Below are 20587 nucleotides of genomic sequence, written 5' to 3'. Positions count from 1 at the left end.
AGGCTGTATCAAAAAAGGGTTTATTGCTTCTAGAAATAACATTATTAAAAAGAAAGGGCTGGAGTTCCGGGCTAGCTAGGGCTACAGAGAGATCCTGTCTCAAAACAAAACAAAAACAAACAAACCAAAAACAAGGACTAGGGAGCTGGCTCAGTGGGTAAGTGCTTTTCCCAGCATCCGTATAAAAAGCCAGGCATGGTTGTGCATGTTTGTAACCCCAGTGCAGGGGGGCAAGACAGGAGGATCCTCCGAGCTTCACTGGTCAGTCAGGCTAGCTGGAACTGTGAGCTTCGGGTTCAGTGAACAGACCTTGGCTTAGGAAAGTGATGGAAGAAGACCTTCAGTGTTGACGCCAGGCCTCCAGAGGGACACACACACACACACAAAGGCAAAAAAAAAAAAAAAAGCACCGAAAAACTGATCTCCTACTGGGTGAGAGGAACTTCCTCTTGTTCAGGAGAGGGTCACCCTTTCGTTCTGTTTGGTCCTTCAACTGCTGGAGTGAAAGCCACCCACATTAGAGAGAGCAACTAACAGCCTCTTCCTGTCTGAGGGGCAGCAACAGGCCTTGTGACTGTATTTCAGCTCTGCCCTTGGAGATGGACCACACATATAAACGGGTCTTTGGACACCTGTTGTGGAGCTGTCCCAGTGTAGACTCTACCTGCAGTGTCTGGACTCCATCTCCATAGCTTATTTTTTTGCTCTCCATAGCTCTTCATTTTTGCTATACTGACACTGAGAGAGACAAACAGACAAGAGACAGGGCTGGTGTCCCCTCTGTGGTCCTGGGACTTAACTGTTACTGCTTCTGTTTGTCACAGGGAGCCACCTCCTTAGGGAGCACTAGCTGCTCTGTGGTTAATAGGTGTTTTATCAAGCAGTGGCCTTCTTCAGCGGAGAGCAGTGGGAGTTGGGGTATGGATTTGAATGTTGCTGCTAATGCTGCCTTGCCAGATCTCGTAACCATAGCAACAAGTCCCTGCTGCAACCTGGACCCTCTCTCTGCTGAGAGACGCCTAACATGCTCTGTGCCCCGACTCTGAATGTGTCTCAAGAGAGTAAAATGAATCGTCTTCAGTGTCTTGTGTTCAAGGTCAGAAGTGAATCCACTTTAAAAGGTGACGGACTTTGGGCAGGAAAGGAGAAAGAGAGAGAGGCGAAAGGCAGGATGGACATCAGCTGGGGAGAGAGAAGGCAGGGCTGGGCTGACACCTCAGGTTCAAACCTTCTGCTTACTGACGGGTAAACCAGCATCTAGACAAACCAACACTGAGGCTTCAGCATGGCTGGGAACGTGCTTTCCTGTAAGAAAAAGAGAGGAAAAGTCAAACCCTCCACATGTGTAAGTTGTTGATGTCATCGTGGGAAGAGTGGGAAGTGGATTGCACTTGAGCTTACTCTGTGGTTATCTTGTTATCATTTTGAATCACATCTGGAGGTGGCCCTGTGGTTTTGTTAGGACACTGAACCCTAAAAGGTTGAAATCCAGCTGTGGCTACACTGCACAATTTTCCTGTAACTGCTAGACTCAGAAGAAGTCATTTAGAACATGAGACATGGATGAATTTTTCTCAGGAAACTAGTGAAATATGATATTCCCCAACTAGCTGCCCACCTGAGCCTTGCAACTTTCTGGGACCCATCCTTACTTTGCCAATACCAGACCACTACCTCCTAGCCAAAGTCTCAAAATCACTACTTAAACTGTTTTATTTGACATCTGAATGTTGTTATTGTTTTATCTCTTAGGCCCGTTGCTGGGCAGTTATAGATTCCTGATAGCTAGTTATTAGATGAATGAAGGAATATATATGTGAATAAATGAATGTGAAATAGAAAAATCAGTCCTCAATTCAGTTCCATCATGCCAGTGTCTATTAGCTAAGTAAACCAAGCTGCCGAGGCCTAGAATTCTCCCAAACAAGAGAAGAGCAGAGAGCCTGTAATGGTTAACACTTGACTGTCAACACACACTGCTGGCAGAGGAAATAAATGAGCAAGGAGACACAGCTGAACTAGGAAGAGGGCAGGACCCCATATCCCAAGCTGGTGCACTGTTAGTGAGGAAGGGACTCCTTCCACACTGTGCCTATGTGTATGGGTGTGTGCCCAAAGACCTAGCCTTTCCTTTTTTCTTTCAAGAAGGGTTATAAAATAAGTGGGTGGGGGGCTAGAGAGATGGCTCAGCGGTTAAGAGCATTGGCTGCTCTTACAGAGGACCCGGGTTCAATTCCCAGCACACACAGCAGCTAACAGCTGTCTGTAACTCCAGTTCCAGGGGAATCCAATGCCGTCGTCTGACTCTGAGGGCATTGCACGACATGGGTGCACTTATATACATGCAGGAAATACTCTTATACACATATAGTAAATAAAATATTTAAAATAAATAGGAACTAATTTAAATATGGATGGATGGATGGATGAGTGGATGGATGCATGAACAGCTAGATGGGTAACTGGGTGAGTAAATGGATGAATGATTGGGTAGGTGGGTGGGTGGCTGGGTCAGTGGGAGGGTGGGTGAATGGATGGATGGGTGGGTGGGTGATTAAATAATGAACAATTGAGTAGATGAATGAGTGCTGAATGGATGATTGGTACATGAGAGAATGGATGAGTAGGTAGATGGGTAGATGGATGAGTAGAAAAATGAGTAATAAATGGTGGATGGGTAGGTAGATTAAAAGATGAGTGAGTGGAGAGATGGATGAATGAATGGATAGATGGGTAAGTGGATGGATGGATGGATGGATGGATAGATGGATGCATGGATGGATAGATAGATGCATGGATGGATGGATGGATGAGTGGATGGATGGATGGATGGATAGATGGGTGGATGGATGGATGGTTGTATGGTGGATGGATGGATGGATGGGTGGATGGATGGATGGGTGGGTGGATGGATGGATGGATGGGTGGATGGATGGATGGGTGGGTGGATGGATGGATGGATGGATGGATAGATGGGTGGATGGATGGATGGATGGATAGATGGGTGGATGGATGGATGGATGGATGGACAGACGGATGGGTGAGTGGATGGGCAGATGTGTGGGTAGGTGGTGAGTAGATAGCTGAATGAATTGGTGGATGAATGGGTGGATGGATGGATAGGTGGATGGATAAATGAACAAACCAATAGTGGGGTGTGGATACAGATGAATGAATGGGTGGATGGATGAATGGATAGATAGATGGACGGCTGAGTAGACATCCACATGAGGTGGTAAAGAGAGCCTTGGTCCTGACTGGTAGAGCTGCTTTTAGCCTCTCAGTCCCAGCTGTGCCATCTTTAAAAGGTGATAAAGCTCGAGCCTCCCTTGCTCTGAAGGCCACAGGGCAGCTCAAAATGAAAGCCAGACACTTTTTTTCAGTGAAGAGACTGTGTAGTTATAAGGAATTGTCATCTCCATAACCTCTTCCCTCCAAAGACCGCCTTGCTATAAATATGTTATGATTAAAGTACAAGCCTGAGTCAAAATCTTCATAAACCCTGTGATCACTCTGGAATTCCTCCAGCAAGCTCTGTGTGGATTTCCCCCCTCTCAACTCCCAAGCAATTTTTCTTCTGTTGGAGATTGCCAAGATTTTATGGCTATTTGGTTATCTTATCCATCCAGATGGTTAGCATTAATTTATGCTGAAATAAATATGCAAAACCTCATTTGTCTCATTGCTCCAGAAACATGAGGTGTAAGGCCTAAAAAAACTTAACATACAGCCTCCTGCGAGGGCCAGGGTGTGGCATGACTACATGCATTTTCATTCGATTTGGCTTGAAAGTTAGCTTTTCTGTCCCTTGATATTTATATATAAGCAAATTAGATTGTTTAATATAAGAAACTCAAACTTAGTTTATGACTTTTAATACATATGCTTGCCTCATGTTACTTTATAGCTGCTTTTTTATTGAGAAAAGAAATTGTGATTTATTACTTGGTGATAAATTTCAGACACCTTTTCTCTACTTTTAAAAAATATTTTATTTATTATTTTTATTTTATGTGTATGAGTGTATTGCCTGCATGTCATATAAAAACACCTGTGTCCTGAAATGCCCATGGAGGTCAGAAGAGGGTATCAGATACCCTGGAACTGGAGTTACAGATGACTGTTAGCTGTCATGTGGGAGTTGGGAACTGAACCCAGGTCCTCTGCAAGAGCAGCTGGCTAGGAACTGGAGTTACAGACAGTTGTTAGCTGCCATGTGGGTGCTGGGATTCAAACCCGGGTCTTTTGCAAGAACAACCAGTGTTCTTAACTGCTGAGCCATCTCTCCAGCCTCCCTTTTCTCTACTTTTTAAAACATTAATCATTAGGCATAAATGTCAATGTTGGGGGCCAGAGATTCAAAGACTCACTCACTAACTGTGTGACCACAGGTACCTTTCAGCCCAGCTGAGCTGTGTGTTTGTCTCCTGGGTAAATACTACCTGAGAGACCATTGTGAGGACCGTGTGGCTGTGTGCATAAAGGGATGGATGATTGGTAGGTGGGTGGCTGGCTGGCTAATGTATAGGAGGCCCCTGGAGTATGATGTACTTAATAAATGCCATCAGGTAGGGCTGTTGTGGTGGAGCTGGTGGTGGGGTCTCTGTGGGAGACTGAGCTTGGACTCACAGACAGAGCAACTTGGGTCAAAATCCTGGCGCTGGTCCTGTGTCCTCTGCCTGGACACTCTTGGAGACATAGGCTGCTTCTACTATTACTCTTGTGTCATCTGGGAACTTCTCAAGCAGGGGCTATACTGCTTTCTGATGGGTGCAGAAACTCACTCAGACATTGCCACATGGTGATTCACAGGGCTGACTCAACTTTTTGTAGAAGTCAAATCTCTGACCAACTGGGGTCAGGCTGTAGGACACATATGTCTCAGGAGACAGTCCTCTGCTCCCTTCAGTGCAGAAGGTGCTAAGAACTGAGGAGTTGATTTATGATTGCTATAATAGAGGGAAAATAGATTCTAGGACTGAGCCCACACAAATTCAGTTATGGTGTGTCACTTCCTGTGGGATGCTTTAAGACTTCCGGTCAAGGCTTTCAACTGTGAATACTACTGTATCAAAGGAAAGTAGCTGCAAAGTAGAGCCATTTGGGTTTTTGTTGTTTTCATTTTGTTTAAATGTTTTACATGATGGATCTGTTTTCTACTATCTCTCGTCAGGGGCTGGCATGAAAATTGTGTATGTCTGAATTTCTAGGCACATTTCCTCTTATCTAGTTACCACAGACTTACAGGTAACACAGCAACCTTTCTGGTGGTATGCTAGTAAGAATAGTTGTGATAGGGCTGTTGGACTAAGGGATCAGCAGGACACGTGCTAGACACCAACTGATAGCTCAGAGCTATTTAAGTAAATGCATTCTATCTTGTTTTCTCATTTTGGCAGTGTGTTGGTTTTGTTTCCTGGAGCTGTGATTAAAATCCTCTGACAAAAGCAACTTAGGAGAGAAAGGGTTAAGTTTGGTTACAGATCCAGAGGGAATACAGTCCATCATGGTAGGGGAGGCATGGTGGCAGGAGCGTGAGGCTGGCCATCATAGTGCACTGGCAGTCCTGAAGCAGAGAGAGAACTGAATGTAAGCATGCTTACTTGTGTTTAACCTCTTCCTTACACTTACACAGTACAGGACCCCCCTGCCTAGGGAATGGTACCAATCATCGTGGATGAGTCTTCTTACCTCAGTTAACATACTCAAAATAATCCCCCACAAGCCAACCTTATCAACAGCCCCTCATTAAGACTCTAGTCCCAGGTGATTCTAGATTGTGTCAAATTGACAAAACTAACCACCACAGGTGGTCAAGTCAATGGTTGTTGACTGACTTCTCAAAAACACCTTGCTCTTCAGAAGTACTAAATAAGATGTCTAGGAATAAATTCTAGACAGCATACCAGTAGTAGTAATAGATCACATACATGCTGTTCCTCATACTCCTCTTTAAGTAGATACTGGGTCCATCACCATTTTACAGATGAAGAAACGGAACCCAGAGAGCTTAAGAATTTGGCCATAGTGGGCACTGGAGAGGAGGTAAGGATTTGTTTGATCCCAGATTCTCTTTAGTCATGAAAGGTTTGACAAGAAGAGATGGGACAACACCTGTCATGGTCAATGCAGCTCTAGGCTCCTTTTATCCAGAATGATCATATTTCAGAAAGCTCCAAAGACATGTTTCCTTTTGTTTGTCTTCAGATGTTAGCAGTACCAGCGTGTTTCCCAGGGAAGGAATCCCAGCAGTCTTCCATCTGTGAGCCGCTGTCTTTCCTCCACCCAAGCTTCATGCTGCAGAGTAGGGCCGTCACTCGGCGTTTCCTGCTCTTAGCTGCCCGTGGAAGGGCCAGCATTTGTTCACCCTCGCATTTGGCAACAGCGTCCTCATGTTTTCTAACCACCACTTCCCTGCATGGTATCAGGAACCCCTCAGAAATCACCAAGATGTGGTTATTTGTGTGACTGTCAGTTGGTACCTGTGTATACTTCCACACCCCAAGCTGTTTGGCAGAGGGAGCTCGCAGAGACCCGCTGGCCCTCTTCTTTGTTTGCGAGCATTCTAAGAGCATTCTGATGTGGCTGCTGGGCTCTGGGTGAAGAGCTTGCTACTAGAATCTAGGTGCTGAGAGATTCCTAGCACTGGAGCCCTTGACCACAAATGTTTGCAAGTGCATTGATGGATTTAGTCCTCACAGCAGCCCCTAATCTATCCATTTGATTGATGGAAATACTGAGGCAGAGGGGAGTTAAGTAATTCTCCACTGTCCCTTCACCCAATATGGAATCAAGCAGGATGCAGCCCCTGGACCATGTCTCAAGAGCCACAGAGCGTGTGTCCTGAACCATGCTGCCATAGGAATAATACTGGTATACTGGGGGTCCCTTCCAATAAATGCTGTGTGCTAAAAATGTAGATTAATCCTAAAATTTTAACCAGAACCACACGTTTAAAATCCTTTAAGAGGGATGGGGAGATGGCTCAGTCAGCCAAGCATGACAACCTGAGTTCAGATCCCCAGCTCCCATGTAAAAGCAGAGCATGGTAACACACATCTGTAACCCCAGGGCTGGAGAGCTGGGGGCCAGGGGGTGGGGGACAGAGACAGGAGGATCTCTAGAGTTTGATGAACAGCTAGTCTAGCTGTAAAAAAAAGAGTTTGTGAGTTCCAGGTTCAGTGAGAGACCTTGTCTCAAAAAGTAAGGTGGAGAGTGACAGACCTTACACACACACACACACACACACACACACACACTTAATAAAATCTCAAGACAACCTTCAGACACGTGCAAAAAAAGAAAGTTGAAAATCCTTGAGTGTTCAGTCAGGTGCTGTGTGTGATTTCTAATAAGATAGTATCAAAAATAGAACCATGTAGAGACATGAGAATCCTTCTTATCTCTAGAACTGACTGAAAAAAAAAAAAAAAAAAGAGCCAGTGGGGGAGGTGCTCAGTCAATAAAGTGCTTGCTGTGCAAATATGAGGACCTGAGTTCAATCCCAGAATCCAAAAAGCCAGGTGAGGTAGCATGCACTTGTAATCCCAGCACAGAGACAAGTAAATCCTAGGAGCTTGCTGGCCAGCCTAGCCTACTCAGTGAGTTCCAGGCCAGTAAGAGACCCTTTCTCAAAAAAAAATCAAGGTGGGACCTGGCATGGTGGCGCACGCCTTTAATCCCAGCACTTGGAAGGCAGGTGGATCTCTGTGAGTTTAAGGCCAGCCTGGTCTACATAGTGAATCCAGGCCAGCAGTGACTACAGACTCTGTCTCAAAAAGACACCCCCCCCCCAAAAAAAAACCCAAGGTGGATAGTATCTGAGAAGAGACAGCTGAGGTGGTTCTCTGACCTCCACATGCACACACATGCAGGTACACACACACAAACACACACACACACCCCAAATGATAATAATAATTAATAATAATCCACGGCTGCTTGGATTTGGTCTGTGGGTTTGTAGCAGAAGTGACCTCTTTCCCTGGAGTATTTATCCATCAGATAGCCTCACAGTGAATAATGCAGGGCGGGGGGCAGCTCGGTGTTGTGGGTATACCTAAATCAGAAAGTCCACAGGCCAGCAGCAGGGCAGCAGTGGGGCCCAGCCAAGCTCTCCATTCCCTACCTGTTTTGATAGAGGCGCCACAGACCAGTAAGAACCTGTTTGCTGGCTGCCCCTTACCCACAGGCATCAAACCCCTTCTCTATACCCAGCCCTGGAGTTTACAAAAAGCCAAGACGTCATTCAGTTTTTATGGTCATCTTTCTGAAAACTCCAAGCCCACAGGTAAGAGCACAGCCTCCTCCGTTACCCCCATTGTGACACCACTGCAGTGAAGGGAATGAGTTGGCTGGACAGAGCCCTCAGCTGGGTGACCTGCCAGGATCCTACATGGCATCACTCCCACAGAGTGAGTCAATCAATTATCAAATAATATGGAGAGAGAGTGAGGGGTCAGTGCAGTGGGAAGTGTCCCTGGCAAAGAGGGTGTGGCCATGGTAGAAGGGGCGTGGCTTCGGTAGAGTGGGCGTGGCTTTGGCAGAAGGGGCGTGGACTTCAATGAGAACTTGATACACCCCAGTTTTTTGAGCTCCTAGGATAAAAGACCCAGCTGTCCCTGGAGCCCCTCTCCACCGGAAGCTCTTTCATCCCCTTGGAGTTTCCAGGCTTCTCTTTTCCCCAGAACACTCTGCCCCCACTACATGCTCTGCCAGAGCTGTCCTGGGCTTTGATGTGGGAGTTAAGAGTTCCTGGAGCCTGCGTCATGCGTTGATCAAGCCTCTGAGACACGGGAGAAGTCAGTCACTTCCAGCCGGCAGGAGGGAGTCCCATCAGACTCTGCTGGGTGGGAACAGCAACTGGAGAAGGATCTGGAAGGTGGCCTTGAGTCAGCTCCTGGGAAATGACAGCAGGAAGGAGACTGGGAACTTTTTTAAAAAAAATATTTTATTATTTTTATTTTATGTGTATGAGTGTATTGCCTGCATGTATGTGAGTGCACCCGTGTCATGGAATGCTGCAGAGATCAGAAGAGGGTGTCAGATTCCCCTGGAACTGGAGTTAAGGAGGGTTCGTAGCCGCCATGTGGGTGCTGGGAATCCAACCTGGGTCCTCTGCAAGAGCAGTCAGTGCTCTTAACCGCTGAGCCATCTCTCCAGCCCAAGACTGGGAATTCTTTGATGTGAGATGCACAGCCTTCAAAGCCTGCCCATCACTGGTCAGTGCTGTGTAACAGCATTTCTGAACCTCAGCTTGCCAGTCTGTAAAATGGGCATGGTATGCCCTGCCCAAATGGCTTGCCATGGGACTCAGTTTTGAAAAATGCCTGTTAACAAGTGTTTATGCACCAACTGTTGTGCCCCAGACTTCACTTTAGCACTTTTTAAGACCTCATATGGGTGGTGAAGGTACCAAGACAGAGAGCTTCCATGTTCTGTTCCAAGAAATTGGGTGATTTGATTTCATAATGGGGGATACTGCCCCAGTAGAGATAAAACTCACATATACACACAATATTCTCTTTTTTGCACATGTATCTGAAAGTCATCTTGAGATTATCTTTCAGGTATGTGTGTCCTCAAGGTTTAATCACTGAACAAGCATTTCCTGTATACCTACTGTGTGCACAGCCTTAGAACTGCAAAGGTGCCTAAGGCGTGGTTGGTTCCTACATGCAAGAGTACACTCCTAGGCAGACAGCCCCTGGTTCGAGAGGTGATGCTAAGGTGCCACTGCCTACTTCTGAGATGCATTCACCATGTGCCTTAGCTTCCTATGGAAGACGACTTTTCTCTGTGCCCACAGAGCACTTTGCCAGAGTGGGGGAAGTAAATCGTCACCCAGAGCAGCCCAGCTCACCCATCGCAGCTTCCTGGGCCTGTCCTGCTTGACCATGTGTAGGGGGAAACTAGACTTGACGCTTTGCAGTGAAGTCTTGGTCTGTGGGTAATCCTGGAGGAGCCAGCCAGATGGTGTGGTTATAGGAGAAAGATCTAAAGAAAAACCTTGTGTCAAATGAGTGGGTCACCCGTCCCCCACTTTGGCAGGGATCCAGGGCTGACAAGGGAAATGTGTATATTTTGCCTTCGCTGAGAATTGGTGAGGTCCTGCTGAGAGGTATAATACCAACATGACAGAGCCTGGGGGAGCCCCCAGGGATGGTATGGAGCTGTCTGTTGCTCCTCTTCCAGGAAGAGGTGGAGTGCTGGGCTTGGGTAGTTTTCTAAACCCTCCGTTTGCCTCATTCCACTCTTTTCTTTCCCCTCAAATAGAAAGTATCTGGGAAATTTTTGAAGAGTTAAGAAATGATATAAAAAACACTTCTACCATCCTGAATTAGCAAATGAGACATTTTTCTGTATTCACATCAGGCCTTATGGAAGTCTGCACTCGTGTGTGTGTGTGTGTGTGTGTGTGTGTGTGTGTGTGTGTGCACAGTGGTGGGTGAGGGTTCCTGTCTCCTTCCTTGTAACTCCCAGTTCTCTCACACTGGACATATTATGATGGTTAATTTCATGTGACAATTTGGCTGGGATAAGGGATGCACAGAGAGCTAGTAAAATATCCTTTGGCATGTCTGTGAGGGGAGAGTGTGTCTAGAGGAGACGTATAGATTCCGGCTCACCAGTGTGAACCCCACGTCATGTACTGCTAGGCATGATACTTACATGTATACAGGCTCAGATAGAACAGTAACCAGGAGGCTTAGATTCTCTTCTTTCTGGGGTTGGAATGCACATCTCCCTCTGACCTTGGACACCTGAGCCTGGTTCTCCAGCATTTGGACTCAGACTGGGCTGAACCTCCAGCTTGGTTACATCAGACTGCTCAGCCTCTGTAATCACATGAGCCAGCTCCTGTAATGGATTGTCTCATATATATTGTCTATATATCACGTGTCCTGTTGGCTTTGTTCCCTTGGAGAAGTCCGACTGATCCATAGCCATTTGACATTTCTGCCTACCTGAGTGGTTTCTCCATTGAAAATTAAATTTAAAAATATAAAATGAAAATGAGGAGCCTGACAGAAGTGCCATAGCCAGGCTTGGAAAGGAATGTTTTTGTGAACCCCAAGGTTTGACTTTTTCCTTCCCTAGGGCTCTCAGAGGTTCTGGCCTCAGCAGCCCCTTTTCTTCCACTTTCCTAAGACTTCCACCCTCTCGAAGAATGATTGTTGTGTTGCAACTAAGCCAATGAAGAAGGGTGACTTTCCATGGCAATTTTACTCCATCTTGAACTGTCTTAATCTGTGTATTCTTTTGTTTTCTATCACTATAACAAAATACCTGAGGTAGGTACTTGAAAGGAAAAAAGGGTTTACCTCACAGCTTTGGAAGATCAAAGTCCAAGCTCAGTCAGCCACATTTGTTTTGCCTCTGGTGAGGGCATCTTGGAAGAGTACATCGCTGTGGTGTCACACAGTGGAGAGATCACATGTCAAAACAAGAAGCCAAAGGGACTCCGGTCAGGTTCAGTTGTTATATAACCACCTACTCTAGAAGGAACCAACCAGGGTCCCATGAGCACTACTTCTGATGTCTCATGACCTAATAGCCTGACACTAGGCCTTTCAGTGCATCCTGGCACTGAAAACCAATCTTTGTAAACCCCCTGGGGACACATTTAAACTACAGCCAAATCATAGCACTCTGAGTCCTTTAAAAACACCTTTTCCTTATGTTCCTGTCAGCACTTGGACCAAGACCACTTCTGTCTCACTGTCCCCTTTTCACCTGGACAGGCCCTGCATCCTCACTGTCTTCTGGCTTCAGTGTTCCCAGGTTTAACACATCCATTCATTTCCTGCGGTCCCTCAGGCAGCCTTTTTTCAGCCCCTCAATGACCACAGTTATACCATCTCACCCCTGTAGGTCCCACCCAAACCTTGTTTCTTCACCCCATCTCCACTCGATTTTTCCAGCATCACCACCATCTCCATCTTCTCCACACTGACTCCTGGAGACAATGTACTTGCTCCCTCTGCCTGTTTCCTGTCTCTCCTTGTGAAACACACGATTGTCACCTGAGGCTCAGCTCAGTCCTTGGGTGTGGTGGTCTCCAAACTCCAGACAGAACTGGCTTTCTCCTGTGCATCTAGAACTGTGCAGAACTTGTCACCTGCAGTGCAATTTTCCCCCACTTCTCACTCACCTCCATAATTTTGAAGCTGCTGAGGGCTATGTCTGGCATACAGAGGGTGTTTAATTAAAGTTCTTTGACGAATGTCTTCTACATTTGCTGCTTCCACAAAGGCAGAATTCCCACCAAGTCTTTCTGTTGGGCATATTAGTATTAGAGGCACGATCAAAGGTTTGTTTAATCTTAAGAACATAAATTGGCTTTTCGAGAGCTGAACATGGTGTGTGCAGATGAATATTCCTTGTATTTAATCAGGACAGCTTATCTGTTCTGTAAAGGAAACAGCATCTACTTGGAAACTCGTTGGAGTTTTCTCTTTATCCCTGAAAGTAATTCAACTGAACGTGATCAAATACTGTTTTTAATTCAGGGTTTGCTAATTAAGATCAAGCTTTTCCTGATCGATGAGAATTAGGGAGAGTTCTCACTGGCTGTCTGCTAATCTCTGTTAAGCACAATAAGTAACTGGCCTGCATTTTCTCAGCTGGCTAGTTTCAAAGCGATCTGCTGCCTCAAAATGCTCTGGGGCTGGTTAAGATGCAGCTTCTCAGGCCTTACCTTAGAGCCAGTGAGTTGATTCTGGGCAAAGCCTGCAAATTTGTTTTGAACAGGGTGCCCATGTGGTTCTGAGACATCACGAAGTCAAGAACCTTCCATCTGGATATGTCCTGTTCAATATGGCATCCTGAGTCTCATGGTCCTGTTGAGCTCTGAGCTCCCAGTCTAGGCTGAAGTGTGTAAAATGCACACTGATTCCAAAGCTCTAGTGCCTAAAGAGGTAAAATAGCTCAGTTGTTCATACTTGTTAAATATTATTTAGATCTTGATAAAGGAAAACATTTTGAGTATGTTAAGTAAGTGATTCAAATCAATTTCACCTGTTTCCTTTGACTTTGAACGTGGCTATGTGAGGTGACCTGCGTTCCATCTCTGTGGGACAGTGCTGGTCTCAGACATTGAGTCCCTGAGAATACATAGCTTCTGGAGAAATTCAGATAATGGGTGATCAAGAAACCATGACTCCCACTTAACATGTGGGAAGCTCCTGGCTTGGGACTTTCATAGACTGTTTCACTTCCCCGTGCCTCAGTTTCCCCTCTGTGATATAAGCAGAGTAACAGGAGTCATTTTGTTTGCTTCCAGACGGAATTCTGTGGTTGGGACCAAGGCCCTTAGTCTTCCCCTCAAAGTGACAGTGACCCAAGTTTCACTGGGCAGAGTTAGGAAATGATGTTATACCCGGCTTACAGAGCAATGCACTCAGATGCCCCTGAAGCTGCTGTAATTTCCCCTTCTGTGGTGGTCCTTCCCAGATCTCCTCATGGACTGTCCATCTAGGAATATCCTGCTTGCCATTGCAAGATGTGGCTCCCCATCTTACAGCTGTCCTCAAAGAACAATATAACTTCTATCCTCTTGCCTGCAATTTATGACTCAACTCTAGAAATGCCAGATTAAGCATTTTGGGGTATAAAAACCTAGGTTTATTCAGATACTTCCCATAGGCCATTTTTAAGTAGATTTCTAGTGAATGTTTCTTTGTTAATATTTTTATTTATTATTTTTATGTTATGTGTATGAGTGTGTTGCCTGCATGTAGGTAAGTGCACCAGAGTCATGCAATGCCCATGGAAGTCAGAAGAGGGTGTCAAGTCCCCCAGAACTGGAGTTACAGGCAGGTGTTAGCTACCATGTAACTGAACCCAGGTTCTCTGCAAGAACAGCCAGTGCCCAAGTCATCTCTCCAGCCCCTGCAAGATAATGTTTCATTCTTCAAAGTAAATTCTAATTCTACAAGGTCAGTAAAATAGTAAGACAGTGGGGGGAATGCACCAATATACACTTGTTTAAAAATAATGACAGAGAGCTGGGTGATGGCTCAGTCAGTAAAGTGGCTGCTACATAAGCAAGAGGACCCAAGTTCAATCCCCAGAACTTATAATGTAAAAGAGCCAGAAGTGAGCCAGGCATGGTGGCATGTACCTTTAGTCCCAGCACTCTGAAGGTAGAGGCAGGTAGATCTCTGTGAGATCGAGGCCAGTCTGGTTTACATAGTGAGTTCCAGGCCAGCTGGGGCTACAGGGAGACCCTATCTCAAAACAAAACAACAGAGCCAGAAGAGGTGGTGTGTGCTTCCAATGTCGGTACTGGGGAGGCAGACAGACAGATGCCTGGGGCTCACTGGCAGCCAGCCTAGCCCAATCAGGCAAGCTTCAGGGCCCCTGAAGACCGTGGGAGGCCCTGTCTCAAAAAACAAGGTAGATAGCACCTGAGGAGGAAGGACACCTGAAGTTGTCCTCTGGCCTACAGAAAGAGACGGAGACAGAGACACAAAGAGACAGAGAAACACATGAACACACACACACACACACACACACACACACACACACACATTAAAACAGAAAAAAATAATGATAGAATGAATAAGAGCTACCAAAAAGAAAATCATAGAAACCCCAAGAAGTCCTAGAATACAGCCAGGGCTGCCTCCTGTGCCTGTTGCCAGGAGGTTTATCTATAAGCTATGTGCTTAATTTATCGTGAATGATGGTCAAAAAGGAAATTCCTGAAGTGAGGGCATCATTAAATCTCTCCCTTACATTGACTATTTATAATAGCTATTTGCCTCAATTTCCTCATTTGTAAAATGGGGATGGTGCAAGTTAAGCATGCTTAATCTGAAAATCCCAAGTCCAGAAATGCTCCAAAATCCCAAATGTGGAAAACCCGTAGTAAGAAATTTGAAACTCTTCCCAAACCATTAAAAATGGTGTCTGAATTACCTTCAGTCTGTAGGTCTAAGGTATATATGAAACAGATGAATTCTATACAGGAGAGATGGCTCAGTGGTTAAGAGCACTGACTGCTCTTGCAGAGGACTAGGGTTCGGTTCCCAGCACGCACATGGTGGCTGACAACCATCTGTAACTCTAGTTCCAGGGGCCCTGATGCCCTCTTCTGGCCTCCACATGCACTGCACACACATGTTACACTTACATGCAGGCAAAATACTCATACACATAAAATACAAATAAATAAATAAATCAGATAACTTTCATGTTTAGACTTGGGTCCCCTCCCCAAGATTTCTCATTATATATGTGCAGTATTCCAAAATCTAAAAGAGAAAAACATTGATCCCAGTTTTTCAATGAACAAGGTGCTACCCAGTGTGTACTGGTGATTAACTCACATGTAGCGAGCCCCAGGGATTCAGCTGCATGAGAATAATGTTTATAAAGTGCATAGCTCAGTGCCTGGCACCTTATAATGTGCTACTATTATTAATTATTATTTATTATGTCATTGATCATCCTTTCAACAAACTATCCTGAACCCACTCAGTGCCAGGTGGTACTGGAATATGTCCAGAGAAGGGACACTATTCACCTCTTACAGCAGCTTTTGAGGAAAATGACAGAGAAAGGATTAAGATATAAGCAGCCTGAGGTTTGAAAAGGAGACCGTAGATCTGGATGGACCATATCCAACAACAGGAACAATAACAGCACAGGATGATTGCCCTGGTTGGACCCATTTATATGTAACATGCGTGGTCTCATTTCCTTTTTCTGATCACTCCATTGGACACAGATGGAGAAGCTGAGGCTCAAAAAGCCTGTAACTGGTCCAAGATTAACATGCTAGTAAGTGGAAAGGCTGGATCCAAACCCAAATCTTCCTGCTGGAAAGGCCCCTGCTGTTTCTACTAACACAGCTCTCTCTATGAAAGGGAGAGAGTCAGTCCTTTGATGTACCTGAAAATCTATTCCTGTAAAAAGACATGTCTCATCCCCATTCCTTATTGAAGACTAAGTAAAAATAATTATGGGGTTAAAATCCGAAGGTCCCTGTTTCCCAAAACCCAGCATGAAGCACATTTATCAGGCACAGTGGCACAGGGGAGCCCTGATGGTGATGAAGGTAGGGCTGTAGGTCTCGTGGAATGAGTACAGACATTTGTGTCACACTTGAGTCCAGCAGAGGCTAAAGCCACAGTGTTCAGAAATAGTGGGACTGAGACACCAGTGATGTTAAAGGTAGGGGTAGAGCCAGGCAGGAGCCAGGACCTGTACCATCTGCATGCTTGTTTCTAGTGGGATTGGGCAGAGACCTGAAGCCCCATACTCCTTTGGACACTAGGCATGGCAGGGACACAGGGACCCTGGCTTATCACCTCTCTCCAGTCATAGAGTCCCAATAGTTCCCAAACCCAGTTCACTTGGTTTGAGGTCAGGGTTTGGAACTCAGAAGCTCTTGCCCCACGAACCAGCTAGACTGAGTGGCTCAGCTCACAGGACCATGTGTGCTGCTCCAAGCACCTGGCCATGTGGCTGCCAAGATCACCTTGGTTTACTGAAGCCTGTCTTATATTCATTTGACCTGTGGAGAGAGCATCTCTACCATGGATAGCCCGGGACAAAGTTGAACTCGCCCCTGCCCTCTTGCACAGTTTCCCATCACCTCCTTCAGTGACCACTTAAGGCCAACACATTCTGGGAGCTCAATAACTAACCAATGAGCTAATGGTGAGCTCTAACTCTAAGCTCTTCAAAGCTGTTCTCTGTGCCATTTTTCTCAATCTCCTTGGTGGTGCTGAGAGATTCCACAGCAGCCAGATCTCTACATATGAAAACTGTGTCGTGGCAAAGTTTACCCCAGGCTCGCTCCAAAGCTTACCTGGAAAATGCAGACCTTTGGGACACTGGAGGCCTGGGCCCAGGGGGTCCCTTAGTCCCTTAGGAAGCTTCAGGGAGCCGATGGATCTTTGTCCCAGTGGTTGAAGGACTCCCAACCACTGGAGCAGATGTCTCTCCCCTGTTCCCCGGGCTCCTTGCCCAGTTCCTCCTTGCCCCCAGCAGTGTCTCAAAGCACGTCGGAAACATTAACTCGTCTCCTGCTATTCATCTTTGCCAGTGTTGGCTCTGACAATATGATTTCAGCACTCCTCCAAGGGCGGCCAGCGGGTCCTGAGAGTCAGTAATGGATCCCAGGCAATTGGACACAATTCAGATCTGATGGGAACCTGCACCCTCCTTGGAAAGAGTCCCAGGTACTTGCAGCTGCTGGGTGCTACCTTCCTGGGAATGGCATTTTCTCGGAGGTAGCTGGAGGGACCTGGTAGTTCCCACTGACTTCCTTGCTCTGTCTGACCCCAACCCCTGGGCATGGTAACAAGGAAAGCTGGCCTCGGCCTCTCCTGCCTCCTTCCTCGTCATCTGGCCCTCCCTTAGGTCATCGTCCTGTGTCATCACCAGGACTAAGACTTTGTCTCTCTTGTTGCCTGCTGTGTCTTCTGTACCTTGAACAAATCCCAACTGACCTAGTACAGTAGTTCCTTGATATCCTGGGGGATGGCTTCTGGGACCCCCTCAGGTACCAAAATTCACACATTTCTGGATGTAAACTTTCATTGTATTTGCATAGAGACTACACACATCTATGCACATCCTTCCATGTACTTGGGGACGTCTCTAAATTACCAGTGTCACTGAATACAAGGTAAATGCTACAAGAATAGTTGTTTTAGTGTCTTGCTCGGGGAATAACGAATAAGAAAAAAGTCCCGATGTGTTCAGGACAGATGAAGTCTTGATCCAGGGATGGTTGAATTAGCAGCAGGTGCAGAACACCCAGGCCCACTGCATGTGCTGGCTCTTGTTCACAGCATTTATGGGATCCCACCACAGGCTCCTGGACTCCAGCCTTGCCTCCCATCTGCTTCCTCACCCAGCACATCAGACACTGCTCAACCCAAGGGAGGATCCTGGCCCATCTCCCACCCCTCAAACACAACCATCTCTCCAGCTATCTCAAGGAAAGCCCCTTAAAGCCCTCTTTGAACCCTCACTTGCCAGGCCACATGCTCAGCTACACACATAAGTTCCAGCCTGGCCTTGAACACAGATCTGAATTCTGCTCCTTCCCCCACCCCCATTACAGTCGCTCTGGCACACGATCTGACCTGAATTCACCACGTGCACCCCTCTCCCACCAAAAACCACCGAAGCCAGAGCTGTTAGCGTGAGTTGGGTTGTAGCTCTCCTACACTTATGCCCTAGGGGTCGCAGCTCAAAACAAGGCCCAGGGCCTTCCCAGAGCCTTCACCCCTATTCTAGCTGTGTGCTCGCCACAAATTTCAAGAAACTCTGATTCATCTTGGCCTTGCAGGCCCATCTTCCTGGCATGCCATCTCCACGTGTCTCCCGGAGTCCATACCTCTTTCACGCCTGTTCTCAAAGTCCCTTTCCAACATGGCCTGGCCTTGAGGATCCACAAGATGGCCTGTGGAAAATGTTCAGGGCAATGTCCCCCTTCCTCCGTAGCCACTAGCTACTGCCTTGTACTTACACAGGTCCCTTGGGGCCTAATTCCCAACAGATCCTCTTTGTTCAATAGGCCTCCAGTCTGGTACCTGGCTCCAGGTGGGAAACTCAGATGTGTGTAGAACTGAAGAGGTAGAGATGAACCCAGAAGACAGTGCAGGCCAATAGTATGGGCCTAAGAACTCTGAAGACTGGAAATGATGAGAGCTGGAGGTGGGTTGGAGTCGGGGCAGCTTCCCTCACAGAGGAGACACCTTCATACTGGGCCCTTCTGCCCATACCTTGGGCACTCAGAGTGCAAGGCATTCTGGGAATCCCTGCTTCCCATTCTTTCCTGTCTCTCTGCTGGAGGCTTGAGTCAGAAGCCTCCGGGGATGAAGCCTGTGACCCGCCTCTCATGGCTTCTTTCCAGGGCAGAAAACCCACATGAATTCACTGTTCTGAATAATTCGTAACTCAAAACAGTCACTGTCCCCAAACAACTCTGTTGGGTTCCCAGAATCCCGAACTGGAAATACCTGACAAGTCAGTTGGTTGACCCTAGCCATTTGTCCCAAAGATAAGAGGGAGATGCCTCATTGGGTCACTGTAGCCCCAGGCCTCTCTCCCATGGCACTTGGGAGGTGTATAGTAAGCCTCATCTTTAGGGGACTCCACTGAGGCTGTTTAGTGGCACACGTTCCACCCTGTTTATATCCCATGTGCCTTGGGGTGTTGAGAAAGAACAAGCTTAAAATAATAGTGCAGTGTGTATCTTTCCTTCCCGGTGGCTGGTGAACCAGCTGCCTGCTAATAAATGCCCCTCTTGGGGTAAAACAAAGAGGGGTGCTCCATGTCTACTCGGAAGAGCCAGACATGGGCCGACCGCTTTGTATGGCATCTCTGTTTTATAAATGGAAGCTTCATGGCTGAGTGGATTTGGAGTCAGTAAGTCCCACACCCACCTCCAGATCCACTGTACACACACACACGCACACACACACACACACACACACACACACACACTCACACACCCTGAGCCTCCGATTTCTCATCTCTAAAATGGGCATAATAACCACCTTGTAGGGTTTCTAGGAGGACTAGGAATCATTAGTCATGTAATGGACTCTGCATTCTGAGCATTCAGAATACAGGAGCTGTCACTCATTGGCTCATGCATCAGCATTTATTGAATACCATCTGTATATCAGACAGGACATACAGGACATAGAACAGCACCCTAGACACAGACAGACAATAAACAGAGAAACAGGTAAATATATAACAATTCAGTTTAAATAGCATGGTCAGGAAGGGAGAGTTCATTGAGGGAGCAGGGTCTGATGACAGGGCAGGCACCACCTGCAGGGACACCTGCGTAAAGCCTACACACCCTCTGTAAAGCGTGCACCGTGTACCCTTGGGAGTCTCCCTCTGTTGCCCTGCATTTTTGGACTTTGGCTGCCCAGGATGCCGTTCTCAGCTCCATGTGCCCAGCTTCTGCCCTTTCCTTTCTAAACCTTATGATTGACCAGCCCAGTCACCCTCCACAAGATGGTCTGACTTCAGGGAGTTGGCCTTAATAACATAATTAATCAGACTAAATGTTATTTCCAAGGGTTCCAGGGAGAAAAAAATGAATGTGCTCTACTGCAGAGCTGCCAAATTTTAATGTGGAGAACTTAGAGCAAGATGTTGCTGATCGGGGAGGGAAAAGAGGGCTTTGAGGAGGCCAAAGTCGCTGCCAGGGGCTGTATGGAGGCCTGCTTCCAGCTTGAGTGATGGAAGCGGGAGAATCATCACAGGCCAGTCCTCCTCTTCCTCCTCACCTTCACCCCTCTTTTGCAGCTTCAGTGTAACTGTCACCTCCTCAGGAGAGCCCTCCCTGACCAGCCCACCGAATTTCCTTTCTGGACCTTGTCATTCCACGAACTTTTCCAAGGCGTTTTAGATTTGTGACTTAGTTTCTTCTAGAGACTAAAAGTGCCAAGAGGGCTGAAACCTGTCTCCCAAGAACCTAGCAACGCAGGTAACACAAAATGCAATAGTCCCCCTTTATCTTCCATTTCATTTTTGGCAGTTTGAGTTACCCAGGCTTTTCCATGTTTAAAACTATTAAACGGAAAACTGTGGAAATAAT

General features: G+C 46.6%; 1 protein-coding gene and 1 long non-coding RNA gene across 4 annotated transcripts in view; one reads left to right on the top strand and one right to left on the bottom strand.

The window, feature by feature from the left end:
• The window catches only part of Chst11 (carbohydrate sulfotransferase 11), a 248114-nt gene that overhangs the window by 193311 nt on the left and 34216 nt on the right, over positions 1-20587 (top strand). The window lies entirely within an intron of this gene.
• On the bottom strand, positions 7904-18770 carry LOC115072037. Of its 2 annotated transcripts, none has more exons than XR_003851095.1 (7): positions 18494-18770; positions 12701-12912; positions 12155-12277; positions 11325-11409; positions 10672-10838; positions 9863-9996; positions 7904-8899 (listed from the first exon to the last, which is right to left on the bottom strand). It is a non-coding gene; the product is annotated as an uncharacterized LOC115072037 (long non-coding RNA). The 2 variants fall into 2 exon arrangements; XR_003851096.1 differs by having other exon boundaries at positions 9863-9955.

This window comes from Nannospalax galili, unplaced genomic scaffold (genome assembly GCF_000622305.1).
Source record: "Nannospalax galili isolate Female #2095 unplaced genomic scaffold, S.galili_v1.0 scaffold39, whole genome shotgun sequence".
Lineage (NCBI taxonomy): Eukaryota > Metazoa > Chordata > Mammalia > Rodentia > Spalacidae > Nannospalax > Nannospalax galili.
This window is presented reverse-complemented; position numbering and strand designations above follow the sequence as displayed.